This window comes from Miniopterus natalensis, chromosome 3, assembly GCF_054644295.1.
Source record: "Miniopterus natalensis isolate mMinNat1 chromosome 3, mMinNat1.hap1, whole genome shotgun sequence".
Taxonomy (NCBI): Eukaryota; Metazoa; Chordata; class Mammalia; order Chiroptera; family Miniopteridae; genus Miniopterus; species Miniopterus natalensis.
The window spans coordinates 53,883,208-53,906,340 of NC_142083.1; the positions used below are offsets into that span (position 1 = coordinate 53,883,208).

Below are 23,133 nucleotides of genomic sequence, written 5' to 3' on the forward strand. Positions count from 1 at the left end.
TAAGTGGCCTTTTAGGCCTGGCCACTGGTTATGATAAGGAAAATAAATTATATTTTATACAAATGGAATATCAATGCATAAATAAATGTGCATTTTATAACCATGAAATTACTATCTAGGTTGGCTTTTTAAATCATTCTTTTATAAAAGAAAAGAGTAATTTATAGCTTGAGAGAGCTTTCCCTGAAACTGAATTGCCAGTAAGGCTCAATTTTAGTTGACTATATTAAGGTAAAAATATAATTATGATTTGTATAATTTATATAAAATTAACTTGGCAGAATAAACAAATCCTTGCCAGAAGAGTTGACTTCCTTCTCTCTTAATGTTTTATTAACACCTTCTGCATTTGCAGAACTCTGATTCTTAGAAGAGTATTCTGACCAGAGAGAAAGAAACCTGTGCGACGTGATATATATACTAAAAACCCTCTTTTCAAAATGTGATGGAAGTTTGGTTGGTTTCAGATGACCTATACGTGGTTCTATAGACTAAAGAAATTAGAAACTACATTGCAGTGTTAAGTGTTGATCTTCCAGTTTTTATTCTCACACAGTCTGGCCAGTTGCCCTGTTCCCTGTTTCTTACCACATTTAAAAGCTGACTACATATTCCAATGTGGGAAAGCACTGCTCCTTTTCAAACAGAAGTTCTACATAAGTTTCCATTTCCAGTTGATTCATCAAAACAAAGCTGGTTCAGAAAGGGGAAAAATTACAAATTGCCTACATCTGTTCAACCTAAAACATTATTCACACTCTGCCAGTGATGATTGCTAAGCCATCTGGGGAATATGATAGGTGTTCGGGGAGAAAATATTTGTCACAGTGCAGTGAAGAAATGACATGTGTGAAAGTCTCAAGGTTATCTCAAAGTTCAGTGATGGCTCTCAGGTATTTTGGGATAGACAAGTCTGAATTTATATACACACAAGCTAGAAACACTTATCTAACAACAATTTTACATAGTAAGCATGAGCACAGAATTCTTGGAATCAAGAGATTATGGATAAAGAAGTAAAAAAAATTATTGCACGTTATAGGAAAGAGAACATTTCGTTCTAATTAATAAAGTGAGTATGTAAGTATACTCTCAAGTATGGCTATATAATATACATAGTTATAAATCAGATGTTATGTTTACATATGCAATTTCTACATACATAATATGTATAAAACACATGTTAAACAAGTATATGTACTGCATATGTAAATATATACCTCTACTTTGCTATGCAAATACATATACAAACATCCCATAGGTATATAATAATTATCTAAATATCAGAATACATAGTTAACAATATTGCCTTAAAATAAAAAATAGTTTGGGATAGCAAGACTTTTTTAACTCTAATGTTAGCTGAATCAAAGTTTCTCTCATTTCCTTTTTGCTATAAGTAGGAAGTCTGTTGGTTGACAATGCAGATCTGTTTAATTCCTGATAAAACTCTGCCTAAGATGAGGCTTTTTTTTGTTATGAGACTTATTTTAGCCAGTTTAATCAAGAATGTAGCAAATTCAAACATTTGGTACTTTTCAGAAACTTTTAATAGGAATTTAAAAAAAGAAATTTGCTCTAAAATTGATTTACTGACACCTATTTGGACACACCTGAGGGGTCATACGTGTTAATTCCCTATTAAGAAAAGGCTTATATAATCACTAATCTTACTCACTGACCTTCTCTCGACATTCCTGTCACAAGTTAGACATTTTCAAATTCTAGTATAAATTTTGGTGTTAGTGCTCTAGATAAAAATGTTGAATAGAATAAGTCCAGTATCAAGGAATAAAAATGAAATATATCTTTCTAATCTGAGTTGTCTGGTTTCCAAACTTTTCACTGAAATACCTTTGGGGATATATAGCAATTTTGCTTTCATTGAGGAAAGAAAAGGACAGGAATGCATATTTTAAATTTGTACGGCATCCAAATATTCCGTACCCTTCTCAGCTATAGGTCATGAGAAATATTGAACCAGTTTGCTGCCAGAAAACACTCAGCAGAGATGAGAAGTAGGGGATCACTTTCACTAATGTGCATATTAATGCAGATCATCCTATTGAAAAGAAATCACATTCAAATGTGACTGGAGCTGTGTATTTGTATTCACCCCACCATGGAAACAGTTTGAATGCTTTCCTCTGGAGACTTATGTACCTCAATGACAGCTGCATTGCCGCAATATGCTGAAGTGGCTCATCTTGACAGGTCATATCCTGGATTTCACATGCTGAATGGCAGCTGGGAGGCCAGGGAGTTGCCTCACAGTGGGTGGGCTGTGTTAATCAGGCCCTCCTTGGCTTCAGAGACAAGCGGCACGTGTGGCTACAGGCCACTCTTAAAAGTCCAAGATGTACCTTTGTCACTCCCTAAATAGCAGTGACATTCACAGCTGCAATTTCTGTGGTTTTATTATAACACAGCAAAGTGCCTTCAAGAGCACAGATTTCCTGTATCCCATTGTAGCACTTTCCCCAGATGCCACACACAGCACCAGCACCACGTGCACCGTTGGTAAACACTGGCTAAGCGATTCAAGTTTCAAACTGAAATCTGTATCTACATCCATGTATCTATCGTCTCTTCTCCATCCAGCTTATCTGTGTATCTGTGTATACACGGATGTATAAACTGAAGTAAAAATAAAACACCTTAATTTACAGTTCTGGTCATCTCACCAATCAGAGCAAATGTGTGATTATAACAACAAAACATGAGCCCATTTCCATTCGCTGGAAAGTGCATTACCTGTCCTAGGTGAGTCCTTGCTTCCTTCCAGGGGTGAGTTTTTACTTCTCAAGGTCAGTACCAACTGTGGTCTGCACAAACCAACCACTGTGCAAAACCTGAAGAGCTGACGAGCGATACATTAATATGTGCTGGTGCCAGGAGTGTTTCCCTCAGCCTTTCGGAGGTCCTCGCACGTGCCAGGCGAGCAGCTTTCCAGGGCACTGGCCCAGAGCCCCTGAGAGAGCAACTCCCTGCTACGCCTTTTGCAAACTGGAAGCTCCAATTTTCACTCCCTGAGACCTCAAAAAACAATCAATGCCTTTTTGAAAACCTAACTGAAAGCTGCTCGTAATGAAATAAAAACTTTTGTGTTAGATGAAGCACATCTTTGCAAAAACAAACCAAAAAACAAAACTTATTTCAGGCCAAAAGCCTAGACTGAGCCCTACATGTTCTCACTGGTGGGACACCAGAGACATCTAGGGCCATGTTTCATGATTAAACCTGCAGTTTGCCTGTTGAAAAATCTAAATATTTTCACATGTGAAAATACAACTAAAAATAATTTCATACAATAACAAGTTTCCTATTTCTTCTTAGTCTCAGCTGTTCTTATCTTTAAGAGAGACTTACAAAACCTACTTGTTATGAGGCTTAAATGTTTAATAAGTGGAATTATGCTTATTGCTATTGTCTGTCCTTCCATGAAGAGACATACAGCTCTTCTCCAGGATATCGTCTCTTCCCCATCCTGCTTCGTGATATTCATTTTCCTTTCATTCTCCACTACTTTTCTCCACTATGTAAACTTCCATTGGCATTCAAGTACCGTTCTTCACCAGATGACACACTCTTAAATGGCTTGACTTGATCATCTCTGAGGGAGCCGCAAACAAATCATTTTATTTTTAATATTCTCCTCATCTGACTCTCGATCTAACTTTTTATAGGTTTTTTTGGAAGATGGGATAGATGGGTGACATGCAAGTTGAGACATGATAGGAATCTATATATACAAGTGAGTTGTATTTGAGTACAGTCTCAGAATCTAGAACCATAACTTTGTTTAAAACATTGATTCTGGAAAAGACTTAGAATTCACCTCTAAATTTAACAGAATCTAGTTTCATTTGAACACAACATTATTTAACTTTATCTAAGTAGATACTGAATATCAGTAACATAGACTTCATAACTGGAGAAATTAAATGTGTTCTATTCGTTTATACTTAAAGAAAGAACTTTAGGTTTTATCCTGTTTTTTTAAAAAAAAAACTTAACTCCACATGGATTCCTTTTTTCTCTGGGGCTCAGTCAGGGCACCACAGTTTTTGCAATTAGACCTAAAATGTAATACTGTATATCTGGGACATATGCCTGAGGGAAGCCTTCCCAATTCTTAAAAAACATTGAGGATATTTCAGTATCACAGACATATCATTATTGAAGATATTTCAGTATCACAGACATCATTATTGAAGATATTTCAGTATCATAGTTATTTCATTTTCAAACATGCTTTGGACCACAGCAGCTATAATAGTAAGAAGAAAGATTTGCTATTTCCATCAATGAAGTGAAGGAATTGTTCTTATTTTCAAAGTGTGACTATGTCTCTTTCAGTCAATGTAGGTTAGAGAACTCAAACCTACTTCAGCTTTCTAAAAATTCAATATACCTTTAGCTAACTTCCACATATTTCTGTTCCCTCGTCTTCTTGTTTTTATTGGCCTGCTTCAGACCATCATTAATTTGTGCACACTTTAACAAATTAGCCTCTAAAATACTCTTAGAGGCTCCAGTTACCCAACACATTGCTAATTTTATGAAAGTGCAGCTCTGATCTTGTCAATTCTTTCAACAAATCTCTAAGGATTCCCCACATTCAAAAGAACAAAGTTCCTTGTTATCATTCAAGACCTTTGGGATCTTATACTAGCCAAACTCTTTAATAAATCTTCTATGTCCTTACTCAGTTATTTACTTTTCTACTCTAACGATTTAGCTCATCCTTTATGTATTAAGCAAGATTCATTTACCCCGCTACTCTACAATCTTCCACTAGGGAAACTCTTCAGGGCTCCAAATGCCTCCTTTTAATGAAATATCTCATGATTTACATTGATGAAAGCAATTTTTCCCTTTATAGCACATTGTTGCACTCAGTCATTCATTTCATATATAATGTGTTGGACACTGTAAGGAAAACCCTGCCCTCCTATCATACAGGTGTCTGTTCAGTTGTATTTGTCATAAGCTGTTTATCCTCTTGGTTAGCACATCACCTCACAGGCAAAATTGAGAGCCTCGGAGCCTAAACTAATTGATGCTTATGTCCCTGGGTCCTAGCAGGGAACTTTGTGTGGAGAGAGAGACAGAAAATAAATCTTTGTTGAGGTGAAATGAATTCCTAGTCTGATTCATAATAAATGGCACACAGGATTTTTAGTGATTTATATGATTTGAGCTACTGTAAGCTGGTCTCCGAAATAATTTTACTGATTTCATTGGGTTCCAAAATGAATACCTAGTTTAACTCATAAAATTTTTACTCTAATGCATTCCCATTGTAAAAGGCACTATGGAAGTGGGAGGAAGAGTACAGGTTCAAGCTGCTTGTCTTGGACTCCGGCTTTGCTTTTTACTAGTTGTATAAACTTGGCAAATTACTTCATTAGTTCCTTTGTCAATTTCCTCATGTGAAAAATGAAAGTAATAACAGAACTAGCTTACAGGGTTGTTTACATAGCATGAAAACAACTTGTAATAAGGCTGGCACGTAGTAAGAGTTACATTAGTGTTCACTAACGAAAAGACTGCAAAAAATCATGTCTTTACACATGTAATTTTCCCTGCCTTTAAACAGCCTCCCTATCCCTACATTAACCAAAATATCAGTTTCTCCAGCAGGTCTTTTTCTTTTAATCAGTTTTCCATTTCTACTTCTGGAAGTGGCTCTTCCACATTGTCCTTTCCTCTCCAATCACAGCACTTGCTATACTGATAGAGTCATCCAAGGGAAGGTGAGAACTGTGTCTACTTAATCCAAATTTGCAACCCAGGTCTACAAAGTACCTGGCACACAGCTTATGTTTGATTAAAGTTGAATGCTAGATGAAATTACTGAAGAACACTGAAGTTTAGGAAATTCTCTTAAGTCTGTATAAACATAATAATAAAAGAGATTACTATAAAATGCAATTAAAATATTGTATAAAATGTGTATGTATACATAATAATATTAAGGCCTATTTTTAATAAAATTAGAAAGTAAAAACAATGACAAAATAATAAAAGGAAATAAAACATGAAATCCTATAATGACAAAAGGAGTAACTGTTAGTTTGTGAGGTATGAAAATTGAGTAGAACAGTGTAGGATTTAGCATTTCTTAAAACCTCACTTGGATATTAAATACAGAAACCTTAAGGTTATTTATCTCACACACACACACACACACACACACAAAGAAATGTCCTTATTTCTGAAAATGCCTGTACATTGGTATCTAATGGGGACATTAAAACATAATTGCTGCAAGGAATTATAGATGGTTTTGAATTTCTAAATGCTTAAAAAGTATTTGTTTTGTGTTTAATATTTTTCTTCACTCTTGATGAAATTGATTCATCCTTCTTGGATTTTTTTTCAAAGCTATAAAACAAGGAAGAAATTGAAGAAAGTCTTCCAATTTATATTCTTACATTTATAGCTATTGCACTTTGCATCCCAGTCATGATACTAATTTGATCGAGTGAGGCTCCTAGATGCCTCAGGACTGGGTCTGGTGATAAGAAAGGCCAACTGATAAGTGGGTGAGAGCTTTCAGCCCCATCCTGACCCTCAGAAAGGGGAGAGGGCTGGAGATTGGGTTATAAAATCTCTTGAACAAGGAGACCCAGAGAGATTCCCAGTTAGTACACACACCAAGGTGCTGAAGACTCCCAGCCATCGACCTTTGCCCTCCCCCACCACACCTTGTCCTATGTATCTCTTCCATTTGGCAGCTTCTGAGTCACAATTCTTATAATAAACCAGCGGTAGTAAATAAATTGCTGTCCTGAATCATATGAGTTGTTCTAACAAATTACCAAACTTGAGAAAGAGGTTGTGCAAAGCCTTGATTTATAGCTAGTGTGTCAGAAATACAGGTGGCCAGGGACTTGGTTTCATACCTGAAGGGTGGCCAGGCTCACGGTATTCAGCTCTTTCACTTACAGGGTGCCGAGCGCTGTTCTATCTGCTTTACGTAGAACTCAAATGATCCTCTCAGTAACCCTATGAAGTAAGTACTCTAAATAACTTTGTTTTACAATTCAGACCCCCTAAAGCATGATGAGAGTAAAGAACTGGCCCAAAGTCATAAAGTTGATAAGCTGTGAAACCCGAAATTAAAAAACAATCTCCCTCCAGAGTCTGTGTCCTAAACATTAAGTTGAATCTTAGCAGCGTTATTAATTCGGCCACGTAATTTTAGTTGGCATTACATTAATTTCAGAGTCAATAATTAAATTACTAAAACGTATAATGTGACTGAGGGTCCAATACTTCATTTTATAACTTTCTTGGGTATAATTCTGAGATTAGTCATTAGGTGTGTTGCATTAACTGATAAAAGAAAACACAGGGAAGTAAAAGCCCTTCTAAAATCGAATGTTAAAGAAGGTTAATATGCTTTTTTCCCTCAGTTAAATACATGGTCCTCCTTACTAAATGTAACATGGAATTTAAACACTTTCACTTTTCTATGACAAATGTTAAATCCCATGTTGACTTCTTCAACTTGTCAAGTCAAAGTTATTCTACTTCGCTGAGGGGACAAATACATTTTTGAGCTAAAAAATAATTTAAAACATTCAACATGAACTATGTATAATTAGAAAAGTATTTTATCATCTCCAGATTCTGTTTTTACTTACATTTGGTAGAAATAATGCTGATACTTGGAAAAGGATAAAATCCATCAGAGTAAATTGCTACTGTTCTGCGCTGACATTAAAATGGAATACTTTGGAGATATACTACCAATTTCCGGGTAAAAATATCCCCTGCCAGTTATTATCCTTTACTCATAGGAGCTCTAAAGGAAGTCACACACACACACACACACACACACCACAATACCTGAGGGAAATAAGAGACCATTCTGATTATTATTTCTACTTTCTACTTTTAAAACCTGAATCATCGTAAGTGTAAGTAACAGGTGTTTTGGGGAGCCAGTGTTGAATTGGTTTACAAAAAAAGATAGATGATGATAGATAGATGGTAGATGATAGATAGATGATAGATAGATGATGATGATAGATAGATAGATATAGATAGATGATAGATAGATAGATGATAGATGATAGATAGATAGATAGATAGATAGATAGATAGATAGATAGATAGATAGATAGATAGATAGATATAGATGATAGATAGATAGATAGATAGATAGATAGATAGATAGATAGATAGATAGATAGATAGATAGATAGATGATAGATAGATAGATAGATAGATAGATAGATAGATAGATAGATAGATAGATAGATGATAGATGATAGATAGATGATAGACAGATTGATTGATTCCTGCAGTCTTATTTTCCATACCACACTCCTCTAACTTTGGAAAAAACACATAAAACAAAACAATAAGCCAATTTATATCTTAGTCTTACCTTACACACCCTTTTTCACCGCCAAATTCTGTCTAGAGGGTAATTCTAGAATACTAGAACACAGGCTATTGTACTTTTCTTTCAAAGACTACTCGCCCCAAACTCAAAGTTCTAATTGTCTCCAAACCATTGAGTAAAAGAAATAATTTCCTTTATGTTGTGAGTGAAGAACTACAAATGACAGCGTTTAGAGTTCAACAATTTCCAACAGGTTCTCCCACACAATGCATGCACACGCACACACACATACACACAGACACACATGCACACACAGAGACACATAGACACACACAGACACACATACACACAGACACACACACATACACACTCTTCCATTTTGCCAGCCTTTTCACAAACAAAATAAAATAAATGGGGCATATAAGTCCTGTGAGCAGCAGCTACATTTTACTTGTATTTGAATGTTCATCTTGAAATATTACCTTTCTTTGCTCTTCCTAAATAAAATGTTACATTTGCCTGTTGTTGTTTTTTATGGTTTCTTTTACCCAGAAAAAAAAGTAATGAAAATGAATGGTGCCGATTCACCATCTGTAACATTGAATAATTCTGTGGCACCGGACAACTCATCTTCCTGAAAGAGGGTGAACTATTTTGGATGCAGCAGTTACAACGGAACCTCGTTCAACCTTGGGGATGAATATAAGACATTTTAGATGACAAAATCATTCTCAACAAAATCATTCTCTTCAAACAGAAGATTAAAACTGCTAGAAAACAGAGTAATAATGAACTATATATGATCTCAGGTAGTACTGTAAATGATTGGGTTCTAATTCCTTTAACTGGTGAGTTGCTTCTCATTATGGAATGAGAAAGAAATAATATTTCAGTTTCTTAGCCTAAAACACCTTTGAAATAGATAATCAAATTAACATAACATATTGCAGATGAAATAATTTTTTCCACTGAAAATCTGCTACTTTGCACATATACATTAATAATGTATATTAATTTTTCTATTTAGAAATGAATCTTAATATGTGTTAACAATTAGATCTATTAGTTCACTAAAATAATGCATTAGAGTTCTGGAATGACATATAGAATTGGATGCAGATTAACTGAAATTCACACATATTCACATATATAAAGCATACATATATATATGCATGTATTTGTTATAATATTTTAATCATGCATTATCAAGTATCAAAATTTACTTCTGTTTTCTGTATAAAAATTTACCAAAAATTAATTATTTTATTTTTATATATTTAGTTATGACTAAAGGAAATGACAATATAATTTTATTTTCTCAGATATGTTATTATTTTTACTAATATTATCTTGGTTTTTAGGTTAAGCAGTTAAGAAATCATGTTTTTCCAATTATGTAAGTAAACATATTTCATAACTGTGAGAATTAATGTCAAAACTACCAAGTTTCTAGATTAAAATGTAAATTTTTAACTCATGTTAAATGCTTTCAAGCATTTGTAATACTGAAATTAGAATATAAGAATTCTTCCATATGATAACTACTATCAATAAGATTAGGCGTTCTTACATCTTAGAAAAAAATGAACACATCGGTAATCATAGGTTTCAAGTAAAATTCATTCCCGACAAACATCATAAAGTCTGAAAGCCATTCACAAGCATTTAGCCAGGCCAGACTCAAAAGCAGTGTAAAGAATTTGAGTATTTTTTCTTTAGTCAATAACATTCAGAGACTCCACTTTAAGCAATATTATATAAAAGATCCATCATGCATGTTTATATTTATTTGATTAGTATAATAAGCCAAAGAGATGAATTATATAAAAGTTACTAATTTTGCCTCGATATATATCCCTGTAGTCAGTGCATTTGCATTAGCCAATCTGAACGATGATGACAGATGCAGTAAAAATAAAATACTCTATTAAATGATAGGCATCTCTTAGAGAGCTGCCAGTGTGACAGAATTTTATTTAATAAGCCTCTATATTAATGGTTTGAATTTCTCTGTGATACACACAAGAATCTCCCTGAATTATATAGTTATTCTGGTGGCCTGACGCTGTCCTTCACTGATTCACAAGAGTCACTGTTAACTTTTCTGGAATTTTATAAGCTGGTTGACATCTCACCAGCAGCTTAAAATTGGACATGGTGGGAAACGGACACGGACTATGGAAATCAGCAAATGCTATAATCCAGGTCTGGTCGTTTCCCCATATTTCTCATGATTAACATTTACTAGCACACGCTGCCTGAAAAGAACCTCTACTGATGAGATGCGGAGTAATTTTCTGCAACTATTTCATAATCAATTTTTTAAACTAGTGATAAAAGCATGATGTTTGGTGTCAAAAGATATATGCTTGAGACCAAGCTACTGGATATAAAGTCTTAGTCACTTAACCTGCCCAAATATGCCTTAATGTCATTATTTTAATGAGTCCTTTGATCAGATGATAGGCAGTCTTCTCCAGTTCTAAGACTGTCTGAATCAATTACCACATATGTTTATGCCTCATTCTCCTTCCAAAAGGCAGAATAGTAAAAGCAATGGTTAAGAGCTAGTGGGCAGAACACCAGGGTGAGTGAATCAGGCTGACTGTCAGGATGTAGAGAGGAAGGGGTATGTGGAACCTGACAAACTGAATAACAATTTTACACTATAGAAAGAAAAATTCAGCTCTAGCTCACAGTTACCAAGAAGACGTAAAGTTCCAGCCTTGCTAGATCTTCTGATTTTTTTCTTAAGAATCAACAAAAATTGAAATTTTACTTGAAAATGCATGGTTTTTAAGTGTTGGACACAAATTTAATTTTTAAATATTGTGTGGTTAAATGGGTCAGTAGGCTTGCATCAAATTGTTACTCATGAGTTTGCTACCCCAATTCTACAATCAGGAAGGGGAACAAAAAAAGCAATCGGGTGTTTCTACAGAAGAAATGAAAGAAACTAGGGATTTTAATGAGGACCAACATGATATTACTAATACCACTATCAGGTATGTGCCAAACAGACTCTGAAAACAACATATTTTAAAAGTCTGTCTTGACCAAAAATATTATCTAAATTATATTTTTCTCATTCTAGTTCAAACATTAGTAAATGATTATGTTTGGAACACTACAGGGAACACTAGAGAAAAAAACAACCTTGTTAAATTAAATATTAAAAGTCACGTACTACAAGTCATTTGCTTATTTATCTATAAGAATGCAATTACTATTTTAACCCAAATTTTTAAAAAAAGACTTGATTGAGTCCAGATATTCAAGTGCAAATCATCAACACTGTAGTTACTTAGAACACATCCTCTGCACTTTTCTCAGGTATAGCCTCAAGAATGTGCTTTGTATAGAATAATAAATGTGTACAATAGAAAACAAAACAGTCTCTAGGTAATTTCTGCATATTGTGAATGAGTGACGCTCTGATTCTACCACTGTGTCATCCACATTAAACTTCTCAGCAAAATTATTTGAACCATTTTGACATGGCTTGATCTAAAAACAGATTATTTTTTATTTCTATAACCTTTCATCAACTTAGAATGTGTAAGAACTGATATTTTGTTGTGATACATATCTTAAAGTTCTGTATTATGTTTAAAATTTCATTTAAAATAAAATATTTCAAATTGACATGGCTTTTGCTTTACGAGTAACACAGTACACAATCAATCAGTTCTCTAGAAGAGATCCTGATTTTGCTCTGCAGATGTCGGCTGAAAGCCTGAGTAGATAAATGAAGCCGAGTTTAATGAAATGCTTCAGAACCCAGCTATGAGATTGGCATTACCTCTTTTAGAGTTGAAATAAAGAACAAGCTATGGAAATGTTCCCTAATATCATCAACCATCAGCTCGGTTAGAAAGTCCCCAATCAAAACTAAGCGTTAAAAGGTCCAGAGAGTGAGGCGGCGAGGGGGTGCTAAATTCCCCACACAGTTCCTTTCATCCGAGTCACCGCACTTGCGCAACAGTCCTTGCCTAACACCCGGAGGGAAGCCACAGGCCGCCGGAGGCAGCCTTTGAACAGCGTTCAGTTTGCCTTTCAGCTTTCCCCAGTGGGCCTGCACTTGCCCTTGTCACGTGCCTGTCCCAGGTTACTTCAGGATATAGGAAAAACAATCTTCAAAAAACTTTTACATAGATGTAAAAGAATTTAAAAAAAAAAAAGCAGATAGGTTGTGCAGTGCGTCACCTTTTTCTTTGTAACTGCTTCCTTCTGTCCCGCTCTCCAGTAAGTCCCTGCCGTCCTTCTAGCCTCCCAAAGTCAGAGTGAGCCTCCTCACTGTCACATTCAGCGTCTCACTGGCAGTGAAACATCCAAGGACCTGGTTCTGGGCACACCAGGTCAAATGAGAAAACCAGAAAAAGGGAAACGTCAGGCCCACAATAGTCATAGGCCCAGAAATTCATATACCTGTTTGAACATACCTTGTTCTGTCCCCTTGTATCAGTTCTAAACAGGTAACTCGTTTCAGTAGTTACAGAAACGCTTCCTTTTATCACCTTCCATGCCTTTCTAGAATAAATTTTAGCATTGTAAAGTTATTGTTTAGAGCCTCAAGCTTTTTATAAGTTGGGATTCTGATTAATATTCTATTCTTTCTTTTTTTAAACCAAGTAATAAAGTTTTGGAGTTATTACATTTAGTTCTTTGAAAAGGGGACTATTAGGCAGTATATGGCTAGGAACAGGGACATTTTGGTTTATACTTTTAGCTGGCCTTTCATCCTGCTCGGAAACTCTGCTGTTCATCTCTACTCAGTGACCTTGCTCACATATCCCACTAGAGCGGGTTCCAAGCATTTGCCAAGTCCCCTGAGCCTGCATTCTCCAATTACCTTGTCCCTTCTTTATGTAATTCTCTGGATGTGAAGGTGGGGATTCCAGCCCTTGAGGAAGCCCACGCTTTCCTCATCTGCTTCGCAGTTTCAGACCTAGCCAAGCTCCTGGCAAGAATGAGCTCTGTAAATGTTGTTGAAGGGGTGAAAGAGAATAGATTCATCTTTTCATATTTTCTAACTGTGGAATTATGTGATTTAAAGTATTTTGCTGCTTTAAAATAAACTTTTTAAATGAAAAATTCTGTATTTTTTACCCAGTCGGAGAAGAATGTCATGCTTTGTGCGTTACTAAAATTTTGTATGAACATATTCTGTGCTAATTATTTTCCATAAAATAATCAGCTTATTGGTTTTGAAACTAACAGCAATTCTGTTGTAGGCATCTGTTCTAGGGATAAAAGAAAGAGAACATATTTGCCAGCTGAAAAACTACAAAATGTGCTTAACAGCACTGATTCTTCCTGTTAGTGACTTTTATTAATGGAAACCTGCTGATGGATTATTTGACGCGAACACATATGGATTCTATAAAGTCTCAAGCTATTCTTTTAAGTAATGCCTATTAAGAAGCAAAACAAAGATGATAGTTTTGGGAAAGTGCTCAGATCCCACCCAAACCCTGCTTCTTTAATTTCGATTATTTTTAAATAGCTACTTTCAAACATGGATAATGACTACAAATTACTCAAGCAATATTGAGAAACACATATTTTAATGTAAGGTTAGTTTGTCACATTGTGAAAATTTTATATGTGGCTATTAAATAATTTATGCAGAAATTTTACAGGATTCTACTGAGAGGAGTAAGATCATCAATGGAATAAAATGCAAAATCATAATTTTAGCTGCAAGTAATAATTTTACTTTAAGTAAAATCCACTGGAGCAAAGGAAAAGGAAAAAAGTTGGTTCTTATTCGAGTAAATTATCAAAAATATTAATAGTGTAATATAGAATTCTTTGCATTTGAGATGTCACATGATTGTTTTAGCTATTTAATTTCATCTAAGATTGTAATTGGCATATGTATTGTTGGATATCTGAAACAAGGAAGCTGCCATTCTGAACTCAGTTGCTTGGTGCTACAGCTTAATTAATTTTGGCAAATTTTTCTGAAGTTGTTATAAAGGCCAAAGATACTCAGTCCATATAATTCATCCAACAGAATCTATATAAGCTAAGTCTCTAAGATTTCCTAATTACTGTATTAAACTATCACTATATTTTTTAGAGAAGGAGAAATGGATTCTTTCACTGAGTTGACCATCTCTAGAGATACATCAAACGACAATCTTTTCTTCAAGAGTGTGCTTTAAATGAGGGGCTAGAGAAAGGGACAAGCACTACGGACGACACTTCTATTTTGAAGGAAAAAAGAAATTGGTGTTGACAATGAAAATGTATACTGCCTGAAACAAAACCAGCTGATTCTTGATAAGAGCCTAATAATAAGATAGCAGCTGCTACTCCGATCTCTCCTTGCAACACATCCCATCTGACCACCAACGTGGTCACTGGGTGGTGATTTGGAAGATAAAAGTAGAACATGGTAGAAATGAATGTGACCAAGTTCTTAATGTGCTGGCATTCGCCTGATATATATATTTTTAAGTATGTCTTTATTTAAATAATTTTAGAGAGAGGAAGGGAGAGAGAGAGATAGAAACATCAATGATGAAAGCCATCATCGATCGGCTGCCTCCTGCACACCCCCTGCTGGGGTTCAAGCCCACAACCAGGGCCTGTGCCCTGACCGGGAATCGAACCCCGATCTCCTGGATCCTAAGTCGATACTCAACCACTGAGCCATGCTCAGCAGGGCACGACTGATATTTTCTTCAGGGAAATTTAATCAAGGACTATAACTAAATAACACCATTGCTGAGGTAATGAGGTCTTGTGTTTAAAACTCATGTAAAAACAAGAAAGCAGCAGACATTTACCCAGTACAGAGCAGTGACTTGTCACCCACAGTTTTTTGACACCGGCCTTAACAGGGGTGCCTAACTTCATGATCCATTTTGATAAGGATTCATAGGATAAGAGGCAACATGAGCACAGAAATCAGTATTATAGCTATTTCCACACCTTGTCCATGTCTTATTTCCCAGTCCCCAAATGCCTATTCATCAGGCCCTTATGACTACTTTTCTTTAATTTCCAAAATGTATCTGTCATTAAGTAAGAATTAGCTATCAGTTATGTATTATTTCTAAGAAGTCAATCCCAGATATATAACTCCACTGGAACCTGTAGGAAACAGAGCTTCCAGCCTGCCCCTGGCTAACGTGCTTTTCCATTCCTGTTTTTCATATAAACACAGAACCAAAAGAAATTGTTAAAAAGACTTTAAAAATATCTAATAGTCAAAGTCCTTACTCTGGAACAATATGCTTATTTACCCAGGTAGCTAAATGATTTAGAGGTGAGGCTGTCAAAAGAGAGAAAAAGGAAGAGCGATGGCCCTTTCTTTGATCTCTTGGCTACGGGAATAATCATGGTGAGCCACTCACAGGCCTTTGCGTATGCCAAAGTCTATCAATAACTTGTTTCCTACATGAAAAGTCTAGTGGGCAAACCCCAAGCCTTTTGCCTTATTCTCTTCTAATATGTTATATTTTCTTTTTTTAATATATTTATTCATTTCACAGAGAGGAAGGGAGAGGGTGAGAGAGATAGGACATCAATGTTGAGAGAGCCATTGATCAGCTGCCTCCTGCACACCCTCACCCCCGAGGGGGATCGAGCCCTCAGCCTGGGCATGTGCCCTGACCAAGAATAGAACCATCATCTCCTGGATCACAGGTCGATGCTCAACTGCTGAGCTAGGCCGGCTGGGCTAATATATTATCTTGAGTTGGCATTTCAAATATCTATAGCCATAATTTGGAAGTTGTAGCTTGAGGCTCTGAACATCTGATCAACTATATTAGAACTAGAGTTAGCTGATTGATTATAATCAATCATATGAAAACACCCAATCTAAACTATTGCTTTCAAGGTAACCCAGAGCTGAATTATTCTAAGGAGATAAGAAATTGTAAATTTTTAAAAATTTATGGGAACTTGATTCAATAATCTTCCTCAGCAAACTCAGTATCTAGTCACACTCCTTAAAAATTCATTATAATATATTTGCTTTATATTTTAAATTCACATCTAATTATTTTAATGTTTATAAGAAATCTCTGAATATAGCAATTGCTCAGTCATTTGGACTTAAATTAGAATAGCTTTATGCAGATTAATTCTATACATATTTTGCATATTAATCACTGTTCCTCTTTTTTCCTAAAAGGTCAAAGAAACAAGGGAATTTCTAAGGTTATTTATGTATTTTCTACCACTACTCATTACAAGATTGGGTCTTAAAAGCAGAAAGGCAATAAAACAACCAAAAGCATGTAACAAATATAACATAAAATAAATACATGAATTTTTCCTGTAACTCTTAAATATAGCAGTATAAATCTTTATTGTGAATACTATGTTTCAGTCTGGAACTTAAAAAAATAATAAAAATCAATTTCCTTCCCTGGCTAAAGTGTTTAAAATAATGATTTTTCTTCTCAAAAGCATCATTATAAATTATTTTTAAACTATTAATAGATTTCTCTCTCTCCCTTCTCTCTCTCTCCATATGTGTGTGTGTGTATACAAATCAGATTTTGAAAGATAATACTCCAGATAATATTCAAGAGATAACACTAAATTATTAAATTACGAAACCATGGCAACATCCTCAGGTGGCCAGGATGAATGTTCCCAAGTGTCACACTGCATTATTATGATCCATTTACTTTTTAATTAGAAGTTAATCTTATATTTTCACTCTAACAACACCTTAGGCAGGTAAAATCTACTAAGCATTGATTTCATGATTTTGTGGATCCTGGGCACAAGTTGGTTCTTACTATGTACCAGTTGATTAATCAATAAACTGGTGGGAAGACAAGCTATCCAGGTTCTATCCACATTACTTGAGATTCAGACCTTCCTTATTGGCATGGTTTCTCTCATCTTCAACAGAAGCTAAAGGGTGACTATGCTTTCCAGTGGCAGCCAGATCGATTAAAAATTCCTTTTTCTTCCACCCTACTTGCTGCGCTCTTTCTCTGATTGCTCTACAGAGGTAACTCTAGCCAGGGCTCAGCGCACCTTCGCCCTTGTTCACGGCTCCGCTGCCCAGCCCGCTGCACCTTTGCCTCGGCACTCACCGCAGTGGGAACAGGGCTTTCATGCTTCTAATGTGGAGAGATAAAGAAATAAGCCTTTGCTCTTACCAAATTTACAATATAAACAGAGAACAAAAGGAACAAAAACCGTAAGTTCCGATGACTGTTCTGTTAGAGATATATACCCGTTGTGAATATAATACAGAGAAATGACACCCAGGCCCATGAGATAAAAGGACAAGAGTGAGGATTGTGCCCAATTGGAGCTTACCTTTCGACTGAGACTTGAAGAAGGGGAGTGGAGAGAGAGAGGAACGCATGCCGAGGAGAAAAACCAGGACCTGCCAAAGTCACCGAGTGCCATGAACGCTTCCCCGTGCCTCAAAAGACACTCTAGATACTTGCGGAGCTTTTTAGTCTCAATGAGAGAAAGCCAAGAATGGAAACATGCTGGCCAAGGGCAGCCTGGCAGCTCTGTTTCCCAGAGGTCCCTGTTCGAGCCACACGCCTGTGAATGACTTCTCAGATATAAGCTATTTCTATTTTCACATTCCAGTACGAAATAGGAATGATGGGAGCTGCTAGGGAATAATGTTGTGACACAAGAGTAAAAAGATTAAGATACCAGGAAATGGGACAATGCCAGAAAGGTAGATATCAGAGTCTCCAGTAAGGGAAGAAATGCTCCATCATGAAAATATCATGAGACTTAAAACACCTATAATGCAGTGTCTAACTGCTTAAAAACATCAAAGAAGGATACATGTTTTATAAAGAAATGTTATAGCTGCTTTGCTCATTGGTCAAAATAGAAAACACAAAAAAGTGTTTGGTAGAAGGCAAAATTCAGAACAAGTAAGCCATTTTCAGAAAGCATTTGGAGTTAATATATCCATTTTCAAAGTTGTATTTGTAAATTGCTTTTACTTATATGACTTTGAGTAGATTCAATATTCTAAAACTATTCATTTGAACAATAGTGATGAACTTGTTTCCTGAAGCCTGCTCATGGTCTATTTCAGCCTACACTTTTGCTGGGGGCTCTATCTGGAGTCTGGTCTGGTTCAAATTCTTGGGCACGTACCATTCATATGAATTCAGCCTGTAGAGGATCACCTTAATTTTATATAGCCTTGTTTATATATTCATTTAAAACTGACAAATTTTCACATCTGAAAGATGAATGTAGTAACTAAAGTCTGAGAAACAGTATTTTTGTGTTATTCTTAAAACTAGGGAAAAAATTGATGCTGGGAGATGTGTGAAAATACAATCTGTTTACTTGTTAAGAGCCACATAAAAATCTTACCTTAGCAAGTAATGTGTGCTTCTTCTAATAGATATACTGGACGAAGGAAACATTTTACAACAGAGTAACAGCTACATAAGTAAGAGGTGAGCTAGAAATGTCATTTCATTTGATTTCTCTAAGGCTTATTTCTGCTTACATTTAAACCAACAAGTCAGGAGTTATGACTTTGATCATTAATTGTGAATCAGCTAGTTTAATGGTTGCATCCCACAAGGAAACATCAATGATCCAGAAAAACCCTGGGAAATTTAAGAGGGCATATTACATGATAGCCCACTGTTCAACATAATTTTATTTAATGACAAAAATGAAGAAATAAGTCTACTACTTGTGAAATATTCAGATTAATTAGAATATTATCTTAAATTCTGAATAAAAGGAACTAATTCAAAAGTCATTCAGTCACAGTAATAGTGTAAAAAAATATTTATCCTTCCAACACAGGATGAAATTACCCGAAATAAATTCAAGATAGCACAACAAATACCAACAATATAAACATCAAGTAAGAGATTTTTGTAATCTATTAAGCATGACAGAATCAGCTTTTGAAAACCCCAAGTGATAACAAGTTGAATATGAATCAACAATGTATCATAATTAGAAGGAAGGTCAATGTACTGTTGATACTGTGTCTGACATGCATTAGGCCTAGCAAAGCAACTTTCAAGGAATAAGTTGTTTTACATATACGTACATATATGCTATTCAGACATTAATATACTATAATTATATATAACATTTCATTGTATTATATACTTTATAAGTATATATTTAATATTAATAGTACATTAAATATTATTATATTGTGTGTATATACTATTTTTATTTTTCACATATGCAACATACACTACTCCAGAAATAATTTTCCATAATTTCCATTTATAAACAGAGCTATGATTTTTAAAAAGTTCAATAATTGAAGAAATCCAAAGAAAGAATAAATTCAGTAGACTGACACCATAACAAACATATATAACTATAGCATCTATATCTGTTTATATCCATATATACATATGTACCTATACATATTTGTGTGTGTGTGTGTGTGTGTGTGTGTATCTTTTACTATCAACAGTAAACCTTTAGATGAGGGTGGGTTAGTTAAATTACAGGTATTGAAGGGGATGAAGAATATTTAAATTTCATACCATTAAAAAAAAAACAGTACTTAGTTATTACGAATCAAATTATATTAATTATAAAGATAGAATTTTTTTCCTTAACACTTGATATTTTATAAAAAAATTTTTGAATGCTTTACATAATAACTTAAAATTGTATGTTAAATTACATAATTGGCTTAAATGTGTGGGGGTTTTTTCAGGAGATTTTAAGTTGCACATTGATAATATTATAAATGTGTAAAGAAAAAACCTTGATTTTTATATATTGTAGTAATATTTTAAAAGTTTCAACAAGTCATTTTAGAGTTTCAAAGCTCCTTCACTCTTAAAGTCTTATGAAAATTGTTCCATTCTTTACAAGAAATATTACAAAATAATAATAAAATAAGTAGACATATAAGCCTTCTGAAGTATACCAATGAGAGACTTGCAATTCCAAACCATTTAAATTTGTAATTATACCTTTTATTTGTCCCTATTAAGTTGCCCTTTCCTTATTTTGTAAGATTGTTTTAAAATTAGAATCTACCCATATTTTTTTTCTCCTATTTCACTTAATATGGCTTGAGAAGAATGATCATATATTAAGACATAATATAAGAATCTCTTTGAGTTTTGAGACTGATAGTTATATTTTTAGAGCTTTACAAAAAACACCCACCTACAAAGGAATGGATGTTTAAAATTAGTAAGCTGTCATAATTTTCAGAGAGGAAAAAGTTTAAATAATGAAGCTTGACTAAATGAAAGCCACCTAAATGATTCTCGTTCTGTTCAAGACACTTGCTTTCCAAATCCCTTGAACTTTCAACTTGCAGCTGCAGTACTTGGAAAGGCCTTCACATTTTAACATGGTGATTATGTGCACCTTAAATGATGCACAGGGTGCTCTAAATCTTTCATGAGAGACAACAAACTCCAGTAATCAACAGAGGAAATGAAACTCTCTAACTACTTTACTGGGTTGTATTAACCACATGGTTTCAGAGAGATGTAAAACAGAAACGTAGAGCACAGATCTTTGGGAACTTTGCTCTCGTTTGTTATCATGTGAATCTCGTTTCATCACTTCCTTAGTTTCTTTCAGCATTTTAGTAGCTGTGTAGAGTACAAACATTATGTCAAAATGCTACATTACATGCATTAATATATTAATTTTATTAATTCCACAAGTGGCATTACCTTTCACATACACCATGCATACAAGTTTCCAAAGTATTTGAAAGGTGAAAGGCTTTCTACAGCTACTTTTGTATCCTGGGCCACAGTTTAGAACTCAATCACTTGACATTTCAAGGGGAACGTGTATATAGATAAGTGACCAGGAAGGTAGCAAGATAAGTTATTTCTGGAGAATTCAAGTTAAGCTTTGTCAAAAACACCTAAAGCACAGTAATTAAAAGAAAAAGCATACCATTAACATCATCAGTGGTCAATAGTCTGGCCTTGTTGCTCTCTGAAATAAAATGCTTAGGAATTAGTGAAGTAGTTTATATTTATAATGATTATAATGGAAGAAAAGTGGGCAAAACATAAAAGGAGAGTGCTGATGAGCTAATTATTAAAAGCTATGCGCTTTCTATGTTTAATATATCTGTGAAAAGCCCATATGAATTCATTGTTGTGAATAATAAATAATTCTACCGAGATTCTAATCAATTAAAAATGCCCATGCCTCTTTTTTGTGTTTTGCTATTGGTAGTTAACTGAGAAATATAAACCAGAATCTAAGGAACAAAAGTACTAATTCCAGAGATTATATGGAAAGGTAAAAGGCCCATAACAGTCAACACAATATGGACGGATAAGAAAGTCAGAGGACACTTCCCAACTTCAAGAATTGCTATAAAGCTACAGCAAGCAAGACTATTGGGTGTTGGTGAAAAATAGACAAATAGTTCAACAGAAGAGATAAAGAGCCCAGAAACAGACCCACATAAATATAGTCAATTAATGTTTGATAAGGAAGCAAAGGTAACACAATGGAGTAAAGACAGTCTTTTCAACAAATGGTGCTGGAACTATGGGGCATCTGCATGCAGAAAAAAAAAATGAAGCTACACACAGATCTTACACCTTTCATACAAATTAACTGAAACTAGACCACAGATGTAAATGTAAAATGTAAACTTATAAAACTCTTAGAAGATAACACAGAAGAACATCTAGGTAACTTTGTGTTTGGCGATGACTTTTTAGATATAACACCAAAAGGCATGATCCATGAAAGAAATAATTGATCATCTGGACTTCATTAAAAATAATACATTAATATTCTGCAAAAGAAAATGTCAAGAGAATCAGAAGACAAGCCACAGACTGGGAAAAAATATTTGCAAAGGTATATCTGATAAAGAACAGTTATCCAGAATATAAAACTCAACAATAAGAAAACTAACAACCTGACTTAAAAAATGAGCCAAAGACCTTAAAAAACATCTCACTAAGGAAAAGATACAGATGGCAAATAAGCACATTAAAAGATACTCCACATCATATGTCATCAGAGAAATGCAAATTAAAATAACTACAAAATATCACTGCATACCTAGTAGAATGGCCAAAATCCAGAACACTGGAAACACAAAATACTGGTGAGGATGTGGAGGTACAGGAATTCACATTCATTATTGGTGGGAATGTAAAATGGTACAGACACTTTGGAAGACAGTTTGGATATTTCTTACAAAACTAAACATACTCTTAAGATCCAGCAATCATACTCCCTGTCATTTACCCAAATGAGTTGAAAACTATGTCTACCCCAAACCCTGCATACAGATGTTTACAGAAGCTTTATTCATAATGGTCAAAACTTGGAATCAACAGATGAATGAATATATAAATTGCTCCATCCAGACAATGGAATATTACTCAGCACTAAAAAGAAATGAGCCATCAAGCCATGAAAAGACATAGAGGAATCTTTAAAGCGTATTTTAAGTAAAGTAAGCCAATATAAAAGGGCCACATAATCTGATTACAACTGCATGACTTTCTAGAAAAGGCTACACTATGGAGACAGTAAAAAGATAAGCGTTTGCCATGTGTTAAAGGGTGTGAAAGGCTGAGCAGAGAGGATTTTTAAGGCAGTTAAACTACTGTGTGTGATACTCTAATGATGGCTACATGTCATCAGACATCTGCCAAGGCCCACAGAATGTGCAGACTAGGGGTGAACTGCATTGTAAGCTCTGGACTTTGGGTGATAATAATGTATCTATGTAAATTCATCAAATTTAACAAATATGTGACTCTGAAAGATGTTGATAATGGGGGAAGATATGTATGTTTTGGGGGCAC

General features: G+C 34.8%; 1 protein-coding gene across 1 annotated transcript in view; it reads right to left on the reverse strand.

The window, feature by feature from the left end:
• The window catches only part of ST8SIA4 (ST8 alpha-N-acetyl-neuraminide alpha-2,8-sialyltransferase 4), an 83,686-nt gene that overhangs the window by 17,367 nt on the left and 43,186 nt on the right, over positions 1 to 23,133 (reverse strand). The gene's annotated exons all lie outside the window — the stretch shown is intronic.